Source organism: Ambystoma mexicanum, chromosome 2p (genome assembly GCF_040938575.1).
Source record: "Ambystoma mexicanum isolate Mex_15411 chromosome 2p, UKY_AmexF1_1, whole genome shotgun sequence".
NCBI lineage: Eukaryota > Metazoa > Chordata > Amphibia > Caudata > Ambystomatidae > Ambystoma > Ambystoma mexicanum.
The window spans coordinates 66,941,887-66,965,238 of NC_090923.1; the positions used below are offsets into that span (position 1 = coordinate 66,941,887).

The 23,352-nt window shown below is 48.0% G+C and overlaps 1 non-coding gene across 1 annotated transcript; it reads left to right on the forward strand.

Annotated features, from left to right (window-relative positions):
* The first annotated feature begins 22,116 nt into the window (after window positions 1-22,116).
* Window positions 22,117-22,224, forward strand: LOC138568566 (U6 spliceosomal RNA). The gene has a single exon (XR_011302896.1). It is a non-coding gene; the product is annotated as a U6 spliceosomal RNA (small nuclear RNA).
* Window positions 22,225-23,352: the final 1,128 nt, after the last annotated feature.

Here is a 23,352-nt window from a genome sequence, read left to right on the forward strand (position 1 = left end):
AGTTCTTCATCTGTCACTGTAGTCAACCTGCATCGCTCTGCAACTGCAATTATTGCTCTCCATGCCCTACCTGTGTCATCCATCCCGTGTACTGGAATCCAATCCTCCCTTGCCAACACTGCCTCTATTTTTATTGACAGCATCGTTCCTTCTGGCTCGTCCAATGGTGTTTCTGGCATGAACAGGTATTTGTTTGTAACTTGCCACACTTTCCCTGGAATGCCTGGCATCCATGCAATGGCAATATCAGTCCCATATTGAAACATCTGTGGGTCCAATGGCACCCCCGCTGTACCGTGCATCCACAATATGCTTGAACAATCTGCCTTACGTTTAACATGTGTATGCCTGGTGTTGAGCACACTATGCCCTTGTCTGTGAATGAGATGGTCATGTTTAGTCTGCTTATGATGTCTCGTACCAATATATTTACAGGTGTCTGTTGTGAGTAAAGTAGAGGTAATGATAAGTCGTGATCTCCTATGGGTAGTGAGATATTATCAGTAAAAGGAACCACTTATTGAGCCCCAGAGAATCCTTGAATGTTCATGGCATCGCATGACAACATAAACGTTTCTTCCCTAATGTATGACCTAGTCACCCCAGGGTCAACAAGAAAGGAAAATGTTTTGTCACCTATCGCCACCCCTATATGAGGTTTCTCTGCAGGGTTGGGTGTGTTAAACAGGATGGGACACATCAAGTTCGTCTGTGGGCTGTCGTATTGAGGGTACATGGATAACCCATTTCCTGTAAAGGGGTTATCCCCCCGAAAAGTCTCCCGGATTCTGTTGCACCTGTTGTCCATATCCCCTAAATCCTCACGCCTCGATTGTGATGCATCTGTGGTCCAAAACCACGCCCCCTTTGTAGTCCTCCCCTACCTCGAAACTGTTGCTGTGGGCTACCCCGCACCATGTCCCCTCCCCCCATGGGCAGTGTGAACTGTTGTGGCTGCTGATGCTGCTGCTGTGGGGTGGGGCTGGTTATAAGCGCCCCTTCCTTCGCATACTCTGATAGTTTTCTCTATACTAATTTCGCCTCATCTGCCTTCCTGTCTTCCACCTTTTGCTTAACTTTTTCCTGCCATAGTCTACAATGATGCACTACTGCATCTTTCTGGCCATCTTTCACTTCCATCTTGACCAATTTTTTCAAAACTCTTCTGATCTGGTTCTGGTAGGTCCTGTACTAATATGTGGTAAAATATTGCTACTGTTTTATCCCAAGGCTCTCACGTTTCTAGGCACCAAAGCTGTTGAATCTCCTGAATGTACTGCACAGGATCATTATCTTCCCTCAATTTACGTGACATAATCGCCCCAATGTCTAACATGTATGGGTATTGTGTCCTTAATGCTTGCCATACTGCTGCCCTGCAGTTTGCAAATGGTGCCCGTCATCTGCTGTGTTCTGTGTCGTCACCCCTGGGAACCCTGCCCTTTTCCATATGTCATCAGCTGCATCTCCTAACGTCGATACTAACAGTCCCTTTATGTCACCCACTGCTAGTCTATGGCCAGCTGTCATTTTCTCAATCTTATAGATCGATTTCTCAGCTCCCACACTCAACCATGGTATCCTACACTTCATATTCTCCTTGTCTGTGTGCTTCCATGGCACATACTGAGGTCACACCCCTTCTCTCTCCAATAGAGGCATCTGTGTGTATGCTGTCACCTCCTCAAATGTCCTTCTGGTCAGTCTAATTTGTCGAGGCCCTCTCTCGTCCTCAATCTCTACGCATACATCTACTGGTTCCAATATAGGCACTCTCCTGTTATCATCATAAGCTCTAGACAACCGTCCTCTCGAACAAGCTATAGCCATCTCCCCCTCCTTCATCCTGGGAGATCCCTTAGTCTATTAATATAGGTGCTGTGTGAAGTGCAAATGTCGCCCGTCTGCTGTGTCTGTTTGTCTGAGCCACCTCCCTCTCTTCCCGGTGTATGTGTCCAGACATCCTATGACACCCGTTCGTCTGTCCCCATTCCCGTGGACTGTGATTGGTACCGCTCCTCCCCTCTCGTCCCTGCTCTATTTTTCCTTGTTTTCAGACCCCCATGTCCATGTTGCTACAAAAATCATCTGTGAAACTCTTCTCGAAGTCAAGTCTGTATTGGGCTTCATGCTAAGATTGATGTCCCTGAAGTTGCCCCTGCTTCCTCCTGCCGAGGCCCCTAAGCTTCCTTGCCTCCCTCATTTGTGCACCTGCCCCAAGAGTTTGTGCTGTCTTGTTATGTACATAGGTCCTCCTCCAAACTATTCCTTCTCTATTCAGTGTTACCTGTGTCTTCACTGCCATTAATGCGTGCTCGTCCCCATGTCAGTCTGTCCAACTGCAACTTCTTCTGCTAGTCCCTCTCAGCTAACTTGCATTTTTCCTGCTCTGCTATTTCGCTCCATCTCTCTGCTTTTCCAGTTCCCTTTCCCTCTTTTCCCTCATCTCCCTTTCTGCCCTCTTCCTTTACTTAAGATCTCTCTCAATTTTTTCTTTTCGCTCCCGTTCCAAGTGTTCTCTCTCTTCCTCCCTTCTTCATTTCGTCCTCCCATTCCAGTTTCTCCTCTTTCTGTCCTTGTGCTCTAATCTCACCTCCCTGTCTTTTTCCCTTCTATCCTCATCGTCCATTTGTTCTGCCCAGTCTGTTGTGTTACTGTCCCTTTCCAGGTTTGCCATTGTCTGGGTCGCCCTTTCTGCCTCTCCATTTGTCTTCCCTTGATGCTTCAAAACTACCTGTGCTGCTATCCATTTGTTTGCGCTTATGCTCTTTATCTCCTCCTTCGCGCGTTGCTGTGCCTCACTGCTAGCCCCTGAATTGCTTGCTGGCTGCCCTGCGCCATTCGGCTTATCCTCCTTTGTATATGGTGGTGGTTTATATGTTGGATTTAAATACCTTTCTACTGCCCTTAGCTCCCTCATCAGATACATTCCCTGTTCATCGTCTGTATCATCGGATGCTACACTTGGCGGGGCAGGTCCTTCACCTCCTGCTGGCTTAGCATCCACTAAGGTCTCGCGGCATCCCCATCTCCCACCTGAAACATGCACCACAATTCAAATATGACCATGCCTTTGGTCCATTTCTTCCCCTTAGGGGTATTCTGTATGTGTGTCAATAGTGATTGCTGCACGTCTTTGGACAAGCTTCCACAGGATGGCCATGGTTTGGTTAATTTACCTTCAGTACTTTTGGACCATTCTATGCTATATTTACAGATCTTTCCCTTATAAGGGGAAAGTGTTTTCCACAGGTGCTGAAGGGGCGTATCCCCCCACCACTTGCCCTGATACATTTCAATACCTTTTACCTGACCTCAAGTCGAGGGTTTTGATATTCCACTGTTTAGGGAAAAAAAGTCACAATGCAATAATAATACTTCTTAATTTCTACGAGCCTCTCTGGCTCCACAACTTAAGAGGCGTGCTCCTCGCACTGCCCCGCCTCTACAACCACTGCCTCCTCAGGCACACCCACAATCTTGTGCATACGCCTTCCGCGCACCGCTGCTCGTTCACCTCGTCTACCAATACTAGCTCCTCATCATCTCAAGCTCTACGTGTCCTATATTCAAGCCTATAGGTGACATCACCAAGCTGCCAGAACGACATAGGAAAATCAAATATCGCGCGCACACAATAATAGCCTGTTAAACCCAAACCACACAAAAACCCCACAGCTGTCATCCTGCACTCCAGGCAGAGTATACCAATATTCTCTTGTGATCGAACTGCACCCGCTGCGTTGCCTAACATGTGAAACGTCTCACTCCAGGAGACTTAACCAATCGACTGACCTTCCGCAGTCTAGGTCAGCTCCCTTGCTAACCCTCATGGGGATACCGTCATCTATCACCCGAGCTAGCACGCCCAACCCACAGGAATACCTTATTTACATACTCTTTGTCACCCAAGCCCTCAAGTCAATAACCTAGGTAATTCACCAGAACCTTTTACCTCTAAGACCGAATGTGCCCTAAACATAGAAAAAGGACTTCTACCTCCGCTCCTTTCCCTACTCACTATAACAATGCTAGACAATACTTCGACAATACTAAACAACACTCCGCAATACTCAGTACCCTCCCTCACACCCACAGTTGCCGTTACACTGGGTCAATACTTACGTTCCGTTGTGTGCTGGCGCTGCTCAAGGACCAAAGACCAACTTCTCCTGGCTCGCAGACCAGATTTGTACCTGAATGACGTCAGAGTGACACTACAACCTGGGCCCTTCCCCAGAAAACCAATCGACATCTGCGTTTGGCCATCAGGAGCCTAATAACCCATATGGTTGCCTATATGTGTTATTCCACTGGCTCTCCCATGTCAGGTGGCTGGGCTGGTCCATCCCCAAATCACTATCTATAACAATGTTGCAGTGTGAGGGTCTTACCATTGGTTCTTGCCCGTTGCTACCCACCTCTAGGATACTAAACTGTGATTGGCTAGAACTGACGTCCCCAGGACTGGGATCCACAAAGGTTCTCAGCTCTTGTTGTACCCTTTCAAAGTAACAAGAATGACTATGGGCCTCATTACGAGAATGGAGGTAATTAAAATAGGAAGGCGGAATGGTATTAACGGCATCGTTAACGGGTCTGGGCCTTTATAACCTGACAATACCGCCACCGCCCATATAGTGCCCCTTAATACCACCTTGCGCGCATACACGCGCCCCTTCGCGGAGTAAATACCGGGATGCCGGTAATTGGAGGACATCACAACTCACGCGAGCATGCAATTACCGGCATCTCGAAGGCGGTAATTAGGGCCTGCACGATGGTGGCCATACATGCATCGCAGCCATGAAGAGGAGTACAATCGGGTACATATCCGTACCCGTGTTGTGATTGAGCAGACCTTTGGCCTGCTGAAGGCGCGATTCCACTGCCTAAGCAGATCTGGTGGATCACTCCTTTATAGGCCTGAGAAGGTGGCAAGGATCACCATGCCTGTGTCATGCTGCACAACATGTGCGTCCGGAGAAATGTACCACTGCCACCTGACATTGACATGCATGCTCCGGGTGAGGATGATGAGACTGAAGATGGAGGAGAAGCTGAACCCCTGCCAGTACGTGATGCACAAGATGGCCGTGCTGTACGCCAATCACTGATTTACGAATACTTCTGAATCACAGGGACGTTGATGGATATGTGTCAGTGCTACACTGAGCACTGGGTCCATGTGGACAAGCACACAGGGTATGTGGGGAGTTGGGCACTGTGCACTGTCATGAATGAAATGGATACACACAAAATGAACAACGTCCAGGCATTAAATGCTTTTTCACACAACGGGTGTATTTATGTAAACTACAGAAAAGTGCTACCATCCTCACCCCCCCACTACACAACTACCCATACCCCCAATGAACACCCCTTCATACACCTATACACCACCGACACCATCTAACCCACTCCCATTGTTGTCCAACACTATTTCCGTGATTTCTCGGTGTCCGGGGGCAGCATTTCTGACTGCCTCGCACTCCGCCTTGTCAGACGCACAGGGCTGGAGGGTGCAGAGGAAGCGGGTGTGGAGGATTGGGGTGTGGTGGATGGGGTGGATGCCGTAGTGATTGGCATGGCTTGCGCGTGTTGTTGTTGCTGCATGTGCAGCAGTATTGAGGTCAGGACCTGCGTGACGGCCCACACACTCTCTCGCATCATCACCCCAGAGGCATTGATGGCGGCAGTGTTCCCCGCAATGGCCTGCGCTATCTCCCGCCTTGTGTCCCCACCCTCCGCAACATATTGTCGGACAAGTTTCAGCATGGAGACTGTCTTGCCCCCACCCTTGATAGCCGTGCCTCAAGGTTGGTGGGAGCAGCAGTGGTTGAGGATGCTGGGACTGGGCGTGCATTGCCAGGACTGGCCTCGGAGGTGGTGCTCAGGTCTGAGCTGTGGAGTGCAGGATCCACAATGGTGCTGGTGGGTGTGTCCTGAGTGTGGGGTTTGAGGGTGGAGAGGAGGGGGCTTGGGGAGTGTAGACATGCCACATGGATTAGCCCTTCCTCGTCCACATACTCCTCTGCTCCAATTTCAATATCGCTCAGTGGGGCAGTGGCTGCTGTCTCGCCCACGGAAGTTGTTTCTGCCGAATGGGTGCCACTGTCCTCGCCTTCCGCTGGTGTTGCGAGCTCTGTGGTCCCGGTCTCAGGCGTAGCTGTGGGGCCCTCATGTGCGGGCATGGCCTGGGCACTCACCCTGGATTTTGGTGTGGGCTGCGAGGCTGCCCCTGAGGTGGTTTTGGCCGTGGCAGTTGTTTTTGCCCGGGATGTGGATGCCCTTGTGGGTGTTTCTTCGCTGGCATCTTCTCCATCGGTGCCTGGGGGGGTAGAAGAGATGCAGGGCATCAGTGATGGTGTTACATGCAAGATGCATTATATGGTGCTGTGGAGATTTTCATTTCTTATGCATTCATATCTTACAGGTGTGTCACACAGGGTAGTTTGAAGTGGGGCATTTTGGCATTTGCCGTGACGTCTCAATTCAGGAATGCTGCATGGCAGGTGGCATGCCGTTCTATTGGGGTTTGTGTGATGTATGATATGGGCAGTGTGGCAGGGTTTGGGCCTCCATCTGGCCATGGATATATTGATATGTGTGTGTTTGGACATGCATTGCCTTGCCTAGGCTCTATTCCAGATCACTTGTGCTACGTCATGGTTTGTCCTACTAGGGTCTGCAGGGTCACTCACCTCCATCTCCAGATGTTGCAGCACCCGTCTCCATCTCCCCGAAGCCCTCATTGGACTCCATCTGGATGAAGGTACTACACGTCTCCCCCCAGCGCATTAGTTTTGTCGGGGAGTGGGCTCCCCCGTCTGTGGCCATGGCCTCATTCCAATTGCTGGCCAGGATGTTGCGTACCCTTAGGCGGAGGTCATCCCACCTTTTTTTGCAGTCTTTGACTGTCCGTGGGGTGGTGCCAACTGCAGATACTTTGCGCGCTACCTCCTCCAATATCTCCTTCTTCCTTAGCTGCACTTCCCTTTTGAGGTTGTGTGTGTTTATCTCCTCAGCATGGGCAGCAAGAGTGTCCGTCAACATGTTGAGTTCTTCATCAGAAAAACGCTTCTTGCACAGACGGGGGTTAGATTTTCTGCTTGCCTTGGACATATTAATTTGGAAGGCCCTGGTCTCTCCTGTGCAACACTGGTGTGAGGATTGCAATGGATTGTGTTTTTAAAGATGGCCGCCGGGGCATTTCCCGTTCCAACGCAATGACGTTACTTCCGAGTCCGGTATTACGAGCCCGGTATTAGCATGATGTTATTACCGGGTTGGTATTAAGGGGTGCCTCCTAGGTGTAGGCGGTATCCGCGGGTCCCGTGATGGCGCTATTGGGGGGTTGGAGGGCCTTTAGCGGTATGGCCATTACCAGCATGAGGGTTCCCGCGTGGTCGCACACTCGTAATCAGCCGCTATTAGCGGCGTCAAACGAGCACGGACCCGCTAGTTCCTCCGTGCCGGTAATGACCCCGTTTTTAGCTCACTTCTCGTAATGAGGCCTATGTGTCTGTATTGTAACGTGTGTGTACCTCCTTAGTCTATGAGAGTGCTCCTCTGCTCGGTCTTTGTTTCATATTGTAGCATCTTTGTTGCAAGCCTCTGTCTGGTAGCTTGAGATCGGCTCCCCTTCTCAACGCTGATTGCTGTCCATTGTCTGCGTCGGCCGGGTCACGTGTTCGGAGACCATGATTTGGAGGAATTATTCACATTTACTGCAGCTGGTGCTACTGTCGTTCAGGGATTGGAATGCCATCTGTATCTGGTGGCCTTGGCAGCGGGTCCTGTCTCCCACGTTTGCTCTCTGTTCAGCCTGAATTCGGCTCAGCTTAGCTATTGCTGAGAGGCCTGTGGCCTGCTGTAAATTTCCTAAACCGTTATGCGGCTTTTACAGTGTTCGTGCTATTCTGTATCCTCCATAGTCACACTTGGTTCTGTCAGGTCCCATAGGTGTTCCTGCAGTTCCATAAGGATATTTGCATGTTAGCATTTGCAAGCTTGCTCATGATCTCTTGCTACTTGCGGTTTCTGCTTTGCTGTATTTAGCTAATGGCGAAATGATAAAGCAATGACAGCATGTATATGTATCTGTCCTCTAACTATAGAACTGTACTCTCATGTTCTTCATGTATTCGAGTGTGTGTTTGTGTCCCAAAGTGCGGATGACACGTGTGCTTCATGTCTAACGCTGCTAAGTCGTGGTGTCTCTAATGACGTCAGCAACATGGCTTCTTGGCGCTTTAATCGATGCTGTCAATTGAGGCGTCTTTAGTTGCAGCCTGGGGCTCCTCGTCCACTCTGGGGTAGATTTGTACATGCCTGACCTATTGGGATGGCTGAGGTTATGCTCACCTGGTATCCACGGGGACGCCACCCAGCTGCGGGGACTCTGGTGCCCTTCTCAGCCACTCCCAGGTATAATCAGTGGGAAGTTCTGCCTGGAAAACAGGTGGGCAATGTTCAAGACTGGGCAACTGGGGTAAGAGCCTCCCAACACCCCGTATGCCTGCAGCCCCTCCCCGGACCTTTCCTCACCTTGTTATGGATTTTGGCGTGCTCTCCGTCCTGCCTTCTTGGCAGGGTCGCGTTGTCCTTTGTGGGCGAGTGCGATCTAGTTACTGCACTGATGCTGCCCTTTAGAGTCTTTCAGGTAGGTCTTATTACTGTTATACTGTAAGCCTTTCTTGGATTCAATAATGTCTTTTCTCTCTCCTTAGGTGCGGAGAAGTTCGGTGTGGAACGTTGGCTAAATTTGGACTCACCGGCAGGTGATGGTGTTTCAAGAGCGCCTTGATGCGGTATGTAGGCGCTATGCGCAGCGCTATGATGCCTTGCCTTTGCTACCCTGTTGTCTTTTATTCCCATAGGTTGCGGTGCTCACCCGGAGCAAGAAGTCCCAAGGTGGTGCTGGTCGATGGGCGACTTGAGAGGTAAGCTGCCGGCACAATTGTAAATGTCTAATGTCTTGTTTCTCTCCTTTTGCAGATCCGACGGTCCGAGTGGCCCGCTGTTCCTTGGATGCTGTTTGCAGGAGCAGAGGGCAGCTAGCGGTGGAATCACAGGTAAACTGCTTCTAATGACGATGTCCCTTTTGTTTTTCAGGTGCTGTTCTTCCGAGGTTCGCAGATGCAGCTGAACACGATGAGCGTCACGTTGCAGGATTGCAAAGTAACGCGAAGCGTGTTCTCCAAGTCAGGTCTGGTTTAAATAGCATCAAGAAAGTAGTCAGGTAAAATAGTCCCTAGGCTACCACACCCAAAACACTATACCGCATAGCTTGGTTCCAAGGAGCCAAGCTATTTGGATGCCTTCATGTTGACTGCATTGAAATAAAGTAGTTCCCAAGCACAAGTCTTCATTAAGTATGAGCCTGGCGCCAAAGGCACCAGGACTGGCCCCAAGATGGCCTAGGCAAAGGATGCCTAAGCTTGTTGGGGGCCCGAGCCGAGACCCCTCCTGGCCCATGGGCCTGCCAGGGGGGGGTTTCAGGAAGTGGGTCGTGACAGTACCTCTCAACATACTTATCAATCATTTGAGCACTGGGAATTGGTCCACAATATTATGGGCGATCACGGTATTTCCTAGCCTTCTTCTGTGTCATGTATCTTATAGGAGGGGGGAAGAGGGGTTACACTTCCCCATCCCTCTTCACCGGCATTGGCCAGGTTATGCCTGCTTGTATTGCTGCTAGACGCAGAATTCTGAGAGCTAATCGGAGCTCAGCAGAGGTAGCTATGGTGATTCAGGGCTCCAGGCGTCCTTCCACGTAACAATACTATGGTTGGCACTGGGAGACCCTGCATCCCTCGAGGTGGTGTCAAGAAAGGGACCCTCTCTTGGTGTTGGAATTCCTCAGGGAGTGGTTTGAATCAGGTTTGGCAGTCTCTACTCTGCGGGGCCCAGTGGCAGCTCTTGAGCTGTAAGGCAACCAGGGGCAGAATGTCTTAAATTGAAAGCCAGACTTCTCACATGCTAGAGGGTTTCATTTCCTCTCACCCCCTGTTAAAAGCAGACTCCCTCCCTGGGATTCAACCGAGGCATCTAAACACGTCTTTCCTGGAAAGTAAATTATTTACTAGTGGCTACTTTGTAGTTGCCTGAGGGAGATATTGTGCCTCATTATAAGGGAGCCGGTCCTAAAATAAAGTTGGCAGCAACTTTTCCGGACTGGCTCACTTCGAGTCTGCCGGTAGGGGCATTGAACAACTGGCAGGCCTGACCGGTGCCAGTGCTTCAGGGTTCCCATTCCCATGGAGTTCTATGGGACTCCAGGGGAATGGGAACCTACCGTACTGCTGCCGCCTGTGATATCCCGGTAGCACCGGGATGGCAGGATGTCAGGCAGCGTTAACGATAATACGAGGTTGTCGGCAACCTCGTAATGAGGCCCATTGACACTATATTACTTTTCGCTGTGTCTTTAGTGTTTTTCCCAGGGTTTGTGTTTACTCATTTGTTTATGCTCAAGGTGCACGCCTCCCCCCTCAGGAAGCAGGGGGTGATGCTGCCTTCATTATTGCTGGAGTAGGGGTTCAGTAATCCTTTGGATGTACAGACTGTGGTTCAGGTTTATTATGTTCGCAAGTGTGATCCCATGGTCATTTGGATTTGCAAACCTCTACTCTAAGTCGGTTCCCTTGCCCCAGTCGTCTAACCTCTACTCTAAGTCGGTTCCCTTGCCCCAGTGGTCTAGGGGCGATCAACTAGGGGGGATTCTGCCTTTTAGGATCCATGTCAGATATTTGTGATGCAGCCATCTCAGCCTCACTGCCCACTTTTATGCAACATTGCCAGTTGCATTTCAATAGACCGAGATCTTTCTCTGCTGGTGTGTTCGTGTGTTCATGTTGGTGTGTTCGAGGCATCATATATTGTGTAAATTCCTATTTTATTAAGGTGTGTTAACACCACTGATTGGTGTGCTCAGTTATTTGGGCTCAAGCCCAGCGCTTGTTACATCCTCACTATGTGTAGGCCTGGGACAGGGAAGATAATTTCGGAACATTGAAGGCTTCTTCTCTCCATCCCACCCAGGACTCAGATGGCTTTAAACTCTTGGTGGAGGACTTGGAGAATGCAGGAGTTGTTACAATGCTACTCCCTTCTCATAGCCACTCCTTCAGTGGAGGTGGGGCTATGGGGTGGAGGGCAGGGAAAAGGGGTTTCTGTTTCTTAAAAAGCTTTTCAATCCGAGGTTGGCCAGGGGGCGGTGTCCATCAATATGTATATGACTGTGGCAAGGAAGATTAGGGAGTCAAAGAAATGAACACTACCTGTAAGTAAACCGGATACTACTAGCCTCCATTATCTGCACCTCTACAGTGGAAGGCCTGATTAACAGCAGCAATGCAACTCTTATCTCACCCATGCGTTAATGCTCTATTAACAGTGTCAGTGCATGTTCCCAAACATTCCCAATGCAGACTAATTTACCCTTTGCTAATTCTACATTTCCAGTCTTCATGTTCTTTCTTCTAGTTCAGTGCTAAGACCACCTTTACAGTTTTAGGGCACCCTGTTTTAATCAATGCTACCACCACCATGAAAATCTTGACGCTCCCTTCTAGCGCAGTGCTAACCCCACATTGCCAGTCTTCATGCTCTCTCTTCTAGCTCAGTGCTAACCACACATTGCCAGTCTTCAGGCTCTCTCTTCTAGCTCAGTGCTAACCCCACATTGCCAGTCTTCATGCTCTCTCTTCTAGCGGAGTGCTAACCCCACATTGCCAGTCTTCATGCTCTCTCTTCTAGCGGAGTGCTAACCCCACATTGCCAGTCTTCATGCTCTCTCTTTAGTGCAGTGCTAACTCCACATTGCCAATCTTCATGCTCTCTCTTCTAGCGCAATGCTCACCCCACATTGCCAGTCTTCATGCTCTCTCTTCTAGCGCAGTGCTAACACCACATTGCCAGTCGTCATGCTCTCTCTTCTATCTCAGTGATACAGCCACCTTCACAGTCTTAGTGCACGTTCTTCCAGCTCAGCGACAGCCCCACCACAACCGCGTTCATGCTCTCTCCTCTAGCTCAGTTCTACCACCATGATGACAGGCTTAATGTTCTCTCTCTGTCTCATTACCAATCCCACTTTTATAGTCTTAGTGCTCCCTCCCCTAGCTCAATTCGAAACCCATATTGCCACTTTTAATGCTCTCTCTTCTACCTCAATGCTACCACCACGATATTCGTTATACTCTCTCTTCTAGCTCAGTGCTACCACCACCTTTACAGTTTTCATGTGCTCTATTGGAGCTCACTGCTAACTTCACTTTTACAGTCTTAATGTTCTCTTCTACCTCAGTTCTGCCACCACGATAACAATTTATGTGCACTTTTGTCTAGCTCAGTGCAAACCACACATTGCCAGTATTCATGATATCTCTTCTACCTCAGTTATGCCACCACCATGACAGCCGTGATGCTCTCTCTTCTAGCTCAGTGATAACCCCACCTTGCAAGTCTTCCTGTCCTATCTCCTAGCTCAGTGCTAACCCCCATTTCCAGTCATAATGATCTGTCTTATAGCTTAGTGCTACCACCACCATGACAGTCTTCATGCACCCTTGACTAGCTCAGCACAAACCTCACTTTTCCAGTCTTCCTGTCCTATCTTGTAGCTCAATGCTACCCGCCCTTGCCAGTCATAATGCTCTCTTCTAGCTCAGTGCTAACCCCACATTTACAGTTTGAACGATCTCTCTTCTAGTTCAGTCTTATGACAGTCTTAATGCACTCTCTTCTAGCTCAGTGCAATGACAGTCTTAATGCACTCTAATAGCTCTGTGCTAACCATACATTGGCAGTCTTAATGCACTCTTCTAGCTTACCGCGAACCCAGCATTGACAGTCTTCATGCGTCCAATACACATCCTCTTCTCAACTTCATGTTTCCTCAATAATGCTTCATTATCACCCTACATGAAACCCTGCCTTTGCCAGATTCAGCCCCCCATTGCCAGACTCCATGTAACCCTATCAAGTACAGTGCTTACCCCACACTGCTAGTCTTCATGCTCTCTCTTCTAGCTCAGTGCTAACCCCACATTGCCAGTCTTAATGGTCTCTCTTCTAGCTCAGTGCTAACCACACATTGCCAGTCTTCATGCTCTCTCTTCTAGCAGAGTGCTAACCCCTCATTGCCAATCTTCATGCTCTCTCTTCTAGCGGAGTGCTAACCCCACATTGCCAGTCTTCATGCTCTCTCTTCTAGCTCAGTGCTAACCCCACATTGCCAGTCTTCATGCTCTCTCTTCTAGCGGAGTGCTAACCCCACATTGCCAGTCTTCATGCTCTCTCTTCTAGCGGAGTGCTAACCCCACATTGCCAGTCTTCATGCTCTCTCTTCTAGCTCAGTGCTTACCCCACACTGCTAGTCTTCATGCTCTCTCTTCTAGCGGAGTGCTAACCCCACATTGCCAGTCTTCATGCTCTCTCTTCTAGCTCAGTGCTTACCCCACATTGCCAGTCTTCATGCTCTCTCTTTTAGCGGAGTGCTAACCCCACATTGCCAGTCTTCATGCTCTCTCTTCCAGTGGAGTGCTAACCCCACATTGCCAGTCTTCATGCTCTCTCTTCTAGCGGAGTGCTAACCCCACATTGCCAGTCTTCATGCTCTCTCTTCCAGTGGAGTGCTAACCCCACATTGCCAGTCTTCATGCTCTCTCTTCTAGCGGAGTGCTTACCCCACATTGCCAGTCTTCATGCGTTACTTACCTGTTAAGTAACAGCCCCTATTCACAGATTGCAGCTTTGCTTCATTTGGAGTCTACATGCCACCCACCTTTGCTTGTGCCTTCATCCCATGGGCACCCTGCATGCCCCCTTGCCTCATTCCAGTCCTGGCTCTCTTTTACCTTATCCACATATCGCGCAAGCTAACGCGAGTACATTGAATAGCCAGTCAGAAGGGCAGACAAGTTAAAATTCCTCAGTGAATCCATTGAACATAGTCAATGATTACCTTATCTGTGGTTAGTATTACATCAATTCATTTAAAGGATGTCCTGTCCTTCGAAACACTTGTCATCCTCATTTCCAAGACGATGAACACTGTTCTTGCTTCAGACTTAGGTGACAGTTTGTGAAGTCCACTGAGCCATTTTGTAATTCCATTTGCCATACGAAGGACTGTCTCTTCTCCCTTGTCTCATCCCCCTCTCTGTTCCCTTTACTCCTTTGCAATCATTCCTGCTTGTTGTGTCCTGGCCTGCGGCCACTTATTTATTTATTTATTTATTTATTTATTTATTTATTTATTTATTTATTTATATAGCGCGCAAGCAGCCCAGGTGCATTGAGGCGCTGTTACTTGCAATAACTTAGTTACATGGTACAGGCATGATAGCGATGGTTGACACATTATGAATACTACAAGACATCATACTGTTGTTACAGATATTGCATTTGGTCGTATATTACAACATTTTTGATAAGTATTCGTGCTGATGTGTCAGGCCTTATGTGAAGAGGGTAGTTTTCAGAGTTTTGCAGAAGGTGGTGAGGGAGGCCTCAACTCGGATAGTGGGAGGTAGGGCATTCCAGTGAGTGGGCGTGAGATAGGGGAAGCTGGATCCGCCCGCTTTTACTCTTTTTACTAGTGGCACAGAGAGCATGTTGGTGTACGGTGATCTGGTTGGCCTGGTAGTGGAGACGGGGTGGATCCTTTGTGAGAGGTATGCAGGAGCAGTGAGGTGAATTGGTGTCCAGTCAACTCGTCGAAAAAAAACTGGTCGACTGCAATTTGGTCGACGCAATTTGGTCGAAAACCATTTCGTCGAAATTTTTTTTTCATTTATATATTTATTTTTTGGGTTTCCGTTTTGTTAAAAAAGGGGTTTTTAGAGAAAAAAAGGGGGTTGGGGAGGGCTCCCCCCCCCCCAAAAAAAAAAAAGGGTTAAAATAGAAAAAAAAAAATTTCGACGAAATGGTTTTCGACCAATTTGCTTCGACCATTTGTCTGGTCGACCAATTTTTTTCGACGAATTGACTGGCAACCAGGTGAATTCACTTGTGGGTCAGTGTCAGGGCTTTGAATACGATCCTTTCCTTTATTGGGAGCCAGTGGGCTAATTTTCTGGCCTCAGAAATGTGTTCTCTTTTAGCAATGCTTTGGGCTGCCCGGAGAGCATTGTTCTGTATGACTTGTAGTCTCTCTAGGTTTTTATTGGAGATTCCTAGAAAGAGTATGTTACAGTAGTCTAGCCTAGAGCCGGTGATGGCTCTGGCTATATTGGTGCAGTTCTCTTTAGAGAGAAAGGGCCTGACAGTGTTGATAAGTTTGGCATGATATGCAGCTGCTGAGGCTATTGCGTTGACTTGCCTATCCATTGATAGGCTGGAATCCAGGTAGACTCCCAGAGTTTTGACAGAATCGGAGACCGGAATTTTAATGGAGTCAAAGGTGAAGTGGCTGAAATGGGCATCTAGATTTTTTAGCGTGTCGGGGGAACCTACCAGGAGGAGTTCCGTCTTGTCAGAGTTGAGGTATAGTCTGTTGTCTGCCATCCAGGCTTGGATGGTGTTGTAGAGGTTGTTGAGGGTCAGGGAGTCAGTGTCATAGTTACCTGTGAGAGTGAGGAGGATCTGAGTGTCGTCGGCGTAGTTGGTGTAGGAGATGCCCATAGCGTCGAGGATGAGGAAGAGGGGTCGTGTGAAGATGTTGTATAGGGTGGGGGAGAGGCAGGAGCCTTGGGGTACACCACAAAGTATAATGGTTGGTGATGTGGCGGCTAGGTCAGAGAATACTTGCATGGTTCTGTCTTGTAAGAAAGAGGTGATCCATGCTGTGGCCTCTGGGGAGAATTTGGCAGTGGATGAGAGGTGGTGGCATAGGACGCCATGATCAAAGAGGTCGAAGGCCACGGATAGGTCAAGGAGTAGGAGAAGTGCTGGTTTACCCATGTCTCTAGCATTGTCCATCTGGTTTTTCATGTCAAATAGGGTGGTTTCGGTCCTGTGTCTGGGGCAGAAGCCATATTGGCGGAGTCCAAGGAGTTTGTTCTCTTCAATGAAGTGTTGGACCTGCAGGTAGGCTGCTTTGTCCAATATTTTGAGGAGGAATGCTACAGTGGTGATGAGTCTGTAATTGTTGGGGGAGGTGGGATCGAGAGTTGGCTTTTTCAAAAGAGGGCGGACCCAAGCTTCCTTGAGGGAGGCGGGGACTTTCCCTGTGGTAAAGGAGGCATTCACAAAGGCTGTTAGGAAGGGAGTTAGCGCTTCCGTGCAGTCTTTGATAATGGAGGCTGGGCATGCATCACCTTTGCAGTTAGAGGGTTTGATGTTCCTTATTATGTTGATGATGTCTTTTTCCTGAATGGGTTTGAAGGAGAAGGGTAGGGGGGGATCCGGGGCAGGTGGTGGGATAGGGATATGATTATTGGGTAGGGCTTGTTTAGTGGCTAATATTTTGTTTTTGAGGAGGCTTAATTTGGTTTGCATGGCCGTTTGTATTTCGTCACACCAGTCTTTGTCTTTGATGAAATTCTGGGGGGCGGGAGTGGGTGTCTCGAGCTCCCTGAAATTGGCGAAGATTTCTTTTGTGCTAGATTGGGCTTCCGAGATTCTGGATTCAAAGGATTTGGCCTTTGCTTGGGTGATTGCCTTTTTGTATTTGGTGGATAGGGCTTTAAAGATCATCTTGTCTTTTTCAGAGTAGGACGTAGGCCAGGCAGACCAATGCTGAGTCACCCAGCCGACATGATGGCCTGAACGATTACTCGCTGGATCACAGGCATGCGGGCCAGCACGAGGACTGGCTGGGGGCACCCAGCCGACATCTTAGTTGCTGGGGTCACCCTGTCATCAGTGGTCATACGGATTTACACCACAGTCGTGGTCACATGGCCATGGCCCTGGGGCACCCAGGCCTCTACAGCCGTAGTTGCCCGGCAGGGCGCACCGGCACACAGCTGCAGAGTTGCCCAGCAGAAGGCTCTGCTAGATGTTGGGTATATCAGGGACAGCAATGCCCAGCAGGGGCACTGTCTTGTTGGAGGGCCCTCTTCCTGCTATGCAGCGCCGGCATCGCGCTGCAAAGATTGACACAGCAGGCAGGAGTCAGTTGGTCTGGACTGATGAGCAGGAGACTGCTCATCCCTTTTATTGATCTGGTCACATGGTCACTGACATGTGACATGAGCACAAGCCCTTCACTGGGGCTCCTTGCTCTTAAAGGGACACAACACCACCCTGCTCAGAACAGTCAAATCATCCTGTCTAAGCTTCTTACCAATAGTGAATAAATAAATATTACATTAGTCACTTCACTTTACGAATGAGCTGTGCCAGGCACATGATGGCCAGCCCTGGCATGCGACTTTGAGCCTAGGCATATGCTGAGTGACAATATAAGGGCATGCATAGTTCCAGGTACGGACTGGGACATACAATTGTACCGGGCACCAATGAAAAGGTGGCCCACAGTTTCAAATGGCAATTCAGTCCTTTCAGTAACAGACTGTTTGAGTAGTACACCGGAATGGAGGTTTTTAACAAATGTGATCCAAATTGTGCATTTTAAAGAATATTTATTCAGTAGCACTGTTCAAAACTACTGGTCGCATGGGGAAGTAACTTATGAAACTGCCCCACATGAGCCAAAAAAAGAGGCCCACTTTCAGCCGAAAAGCTGGCCCACACTCTAGCATTTTGTGTTTTTGGTTTGGGCATTGCCCTGCTGCCCTAAAGGCCAGTCAGAGCCGACATGCTTCACGTGGCATATCATGTTAATGTAAGCGCATTTGCGCCTGCGTGTGACACCTGATCGCCTGTCCCCTCCCCCACCTGGATCAGTACCTGCTCAGTTATCACTTTGACCTTTTTGTAAAGCACACTGTATTGGTACTTTGAGGCTCTCCCCGGCATATGATGGCAAAGTAGGGCTGCCCACATGACGCTCTTGCTTCGGTGGGCGTTTCCTTGCCTGCCACTCAAAGTGAAATGCATCCGTTGTCCCAGTTCCTCAGCAGGTTCTGTTTTGATGGTGGCGGCTGCAGGTGAATAGGAAATCATTAACGCCTGAAGGTCTTCACACAGCAATAATATTTACAGTGCTAGAAAGCGGAACAGATTGATACATGGTATCAGACACTCAGCACTAGGCTTGCCCTTGAGGCATAGGAAACAGTGAAGCCAAGATAAGGGGCCATGTTTAATATTTGAAAGTGAATACATATGATCAAAACACCAGCTGAGTCTGATCTCACTCTCAAAGTCACTTAAATGTGGCCCTGCTATTTGCCGTCTTTTCAGAGGATTGGCAAAGAGGTGGCCTTTCATAATGCAATTAAATTAATGCATAGATCAGCATCTGAGCTAATGCACTTGTGGTGCAAAGCTCGGGCACCCGAGATTCCTCGAGCAAGCTTTGACAGCCCCCATTTCTTCATCACTCTGACCCAGCACCCGATAATATCCGTAGCGAACCATTCTTAAAGATCCATAAAGAGCCAAGAGAAATCACTTGTTTGTTGAACCCCTATGTCCAAGAGAAATCACTTGTTTGGTGAACCTCTATGTCCAAGAGAAATCACTTGTATGGTGAACCTCTATGTCCAAGAGAAATCACTTGTGTGGTGAACCTCTATGTCCAAGAGAAATCACTTGTTTGGTGAACCTCTTGTGGTGAACCTCTATGTCCAAGATAAATTACTTGTGTGGTGAACCTCTATGTCCACACGAGAGAGGGAGGGGGCAAAGGAAGTGGTATTGGAGATGAAAAGGTCTTGCTCATGACTTGGCAGTGACTGTCTGCAAGAGATCTCTTATTGGCGGGGAATTCACGTTTACCATGAAGATTGACTACGCAGGATAAGACCATTCAGGATAAGACTAACCTTATGTTGCTTATAAGCTCAGTGGCATTTTGGTAACAAACTTTACAGTGTGTTTCCCATCCACATGTCTCAAGAGAGAGTGAGCGCCTTGTTGGTGTAGTTAATGTGTCGCGTGGATTCATGGCACGCTTGGAATTTGCAGTGGTCCTAGTTGTCACAGAGATGGACTGCTCCTTTCTTTCCATTGTCGCTGTCCTTTAACCCGGAAAAGGACTCCCTGGTGTAGAATCCTGGCTCATAAGTGGTTCAGGTGTCCAAACATGAGTTGCTCTTTCCTGTCTCCATTTTAGCGAAGGTACAGATCAAGGTTCTCTCATGCCTGTTAGTTCTTCTGACCAATTCTCATCACCCTGTCAGGTTTATAACCTCTCCTCTTTGACGATCTTGCAGTTTACCCTTGCTGGAAGTCCTCTGGAGTGGTCCTGTGATTGTAAAGGGTTGCTGTGGACAGATGATTTTTGTCTGATGTGACATGTTGGCTACTTGGAAGATTTACTCATTTCTACACGGCATGAAGGATTGTAGGGCATCCCTCTGCGGCTGACACCGGGATGGTCTGATGTCGCCGAGCCTCCTGTCTGTGAGGTGTTAGGTTTGCGGTTATGGCCCTTGCTGTAAGGGAACTGTTGGTAGTGTGAAGCACAGTGCTCTTCATCGATTGTTTTGTCTGCATAATCCCGGGCCGCTGGGGCTTGCAAGTCATTGTGGTATAGTAGGACTATGACAGGATAGTAGCCCTGTTAGAGTTGTCCATTTATTTTGTCCCCTCATTTCTTTGCACATGTTTGTCAATGGTGCTTTCTAGAGCCATAATTATGGGGTGCTCTGCTAGCCAACAGGACTCTGTGAGAGTATAAGAGGCTACCATTGACGAGAGGAAAGCCCATTACAATGTCCCTCAATTCAATAAGGGCACCAGAGTCTGCCTTCTTTCTTCTTCCTGGTGGTCTTTAAAGTGTGGTCAAGAACCTGAATGTCTCTGGTAGGGAAGTTTCTATCAAGTGCTTGTTCCCTCAAAACAAGTGTTCTGCTATTTTAGATTTCCACTTATCTCTCGGTGCCTTCATGGAACGATCATTGATTTTTACACATGAGGAAGGACAGAAAGCAGTGGTCCAGTTACCTTTTATTGGAGAGATTAAGATTCCAAGACAAAAAATGTGAAGGTCGTTAAATGGTTTATGGAGACAAAATATTTCCATGTTCAAAATGTGTTAAAGGTCTTCTGTGACAAAAAATGGAAGTCAGTTGTTCGATAAAACAACGGAATGAATTTGCATTAATTATGGTTTTTAATCCTCAGAGCAATTATTGAATTTGATTTATGTATTTATATACAGAAGGAACAATGCTTTTTTGATCGCAAAAGAGCGTACACTAGATAAGAACTCAGATTTGATGGAGAGCAGTGAGCTTCTAGAAATGGGGTGAGTTTGAGGGACACTCTGACCAGGTTGTGGAGGGGAGTAAATGGAACAGTCACCGGGGACAATACATAACTGGACATACATAGATTAAAGATAACCAACATTGGGCATTTTAAAGTGAAGTTAGGCGGTACGTCTAGCTTTGTTTGGGACCTGACCATGATGGGTGAAGTACTAGAGTGGAGGCAGAGGAAGTGAGGGACAGAGCTGAGGGAAAAGTTTTAGCTAGCAGGCAGATGATAGGTAGGTTAAGAGGGTAATTCGGAAGCGAGGGGGTAGGCTTTGAGTTTGGCTTTGAACAAATCCATGGAGACTGTTTCACGGATGTCTGAAGGAAGAGAATTTGATGAAAGTGGAGCAAGAAGAGAAAAAGAGCGGAAGCGAGAGGAAGCACAGGGAGGGTGAGGAGCCACAAGGGTAGTCGAGGAGGCAGAGCAAGGATTACGAAATGATTTGCAGAGTTGGATAGTAGAGGACACAGTGAAGCCTTACTGTGGATAGTCAGGACAGTGAAACCATTTTGTAAAAACAGAGCATTTAGTCTAGTCTTCTACAAAATCCGCCCCAGTCCTCACCATCCCTCACCCGAGGCAAATCTTGTGACCGTAACATATCTGCAGCAAAGCAAAGGCTGCATGTCAAGGATCTGGCGGGCTGCGCGTGGCGTCTTCTCAGCCCGCCAGACCTCTTTACAGACGAAAGCAGCAGGTCTCAGGCTGCCTCACCCATCCGTGCATAGAATCATTTACCCCATGGAAAGGGGAGAGGGCCTTAAATAATGCAGACAAAGCTGCCACTGAAAACTAGGAGGAACCTAACTGTGTGCCTCCTCAAGCCCTGAGGAATGTGGTGTAACCACTTTCATATCACAGAAACCGGTCGGCTATTGGGAGACCTGACCTAGTGCTCCAGTAAACAGCATAGGGAGGGTCTTCCCTATTAGGATCCTGAAAAACAAATATCAAGGACCTACAAGATTCTTCAATGCTCAGATGCAAAAGAGGAACCCACTGGAGAATATAATGCACACTCTCCAGTCTTTTTAATAGATATTCCTGCACCTGCCTAACGGAGAAAGCTCATTAAAGATTTTAGAATTTCATCCGGAAAATGGCAGACACACATATAGTCGGGATCGGCTTTATGTGTTTTTTAGCACAATAGAGTGTACTTACTTGCATTTGTGAGTTCAGTGATAGAAATGTATCCATCCCTACCGTCTTTAGTGGCATCAAATAGCATATGGCGAGACAGGGTCAGATATCTTGAATTGTACAATTCTAAGCCTAGCATTAATAACACAGGTTCTAGCACACTCACACAGTTGGGACCACTGCTTATCGCTTAAGTCCCTGCATATATCCCCTTCCCATTTGATCTGCATGTAAGCCCCTTATTTGGGGCATTCTGTTGAAACATACGGTAACTGGAGGAAACTATACCACGAGCGTTTGCTGAGTGAATGAGAGATTGCAATAATGGGGTATTTGCCTGCTCAAGCGGAAAAACTGGAGACCATGTTCAGAACGCCTCACGTATACGCAAGTATTGAAACATACGCAGAAACTCCCAGTCCACCAAACTCAACAGCTCCCTTGAAACAATCTTCCCCACCGGATAGAGATCATATATATAACAAATTCCTATTGCCTCCCACGCCGTCGCAATAGGCTAATCACACGATGGCTTTAAGCACATGATCCTCCAAGCATATAGTCCTGGTGCATACAGGGTACCAATCTGTAAATGATGGAAGAAACTCCTCCAAGCATGAACGGTACAAGGGACGGGATGGAAGCGAAACTAAGTGTGTACTTGCAAGATAACCCTGAAGAGATTAAGGATGCACTGAACCCCTCTCTATTCATATATGTGGAACGATACAGAGAAGATTAGCATGGCCCCTGCGCCAGGATGACACGCAAATTCGTGAATCGTTCGATATTAAAAAAATGTTTTTAAAAAGATGCAAGCTGATTATCCCTTAAAAGAGTGCCATGATTCCTACTAACTCTAATGCATAGGTACTGAACTGTTTACTGATCCCCTCTATAGAAACATATCGCTTTAGGCTGACTTGTATTATCATTCAGTGGAAACACGATCGATTATGAGCAACTAATGCATAGCCACGAAAATGCACCGAAACCCTCAGATTCTCATGTCAATGGAAATACTTGAGGTATAAGATAGCATCATCGCTGTGATGTGAAACAATTTCACGCCTCCCCAAGCCCAATCCGGAGTCACGATGAAACGTACGTAGTTCTAAGGCCAACAGTTCTATATACATAGCGAACAACAGGGGCGATAACGCGCATTCTTGACGCATCCATGGCCCAGTAGGAAAGTAGCCGACCATTTACCAAATAGGCAGGCTCTGTCATTTACCCCAGTGTAGAGTAGCTTTACAGACCTTAGAAAGTAATTAGACAGGCCAATCCTCTCCAAAACAGTAAAAAGGTAATCCCTAGAGATGGAGTCAAATGCATTTTCGGCATCTAATAGCCGCTTGAACCTCAGGTTCTATCTGAGAGAATATCACGCAAAGGCATTGAAGGTTCAATGATGTGGACCTCCCAGGCATAAAGACCGATTGATCCGGGTGTATAATCGTGGCAAGGTGAGGGCAGAGGCAGTCTGCCAAGATCTTTGCAAATATCTTAGTGTCCAAGTTCAATAACAAGATTGGTCTGCTGGGTTTCAATATTGATGACACCACAGCCTCTCGTAACGTGGGGGGCAACAAGCTGGACTGCAATGTTTCTTGCCAAACTTGTAACAGATACATAGAAATGCCAGACCCATGCTCCTTATAGAATTCAACAGTGATGCCGTCAAAACCTGGGGTCTTCCAGGAGGCCAACACCTTTACAGCCGTCAAGATTTCTTCGATCGCAATAGGAGAGTATTTTGACTCACACGCACTTTGGTTTAGTTTGGGCAAGGAGGTATCCTCCAAATATTAAGACAACAACTCAAGGTCAGAAGGCGCCCGAGCTGTGTAAAGTTTCTCATAGTATTTACAAAAGGTCTCTAAAATCTGTTCTGGGTCTGACACAATCTGTCCATCACTA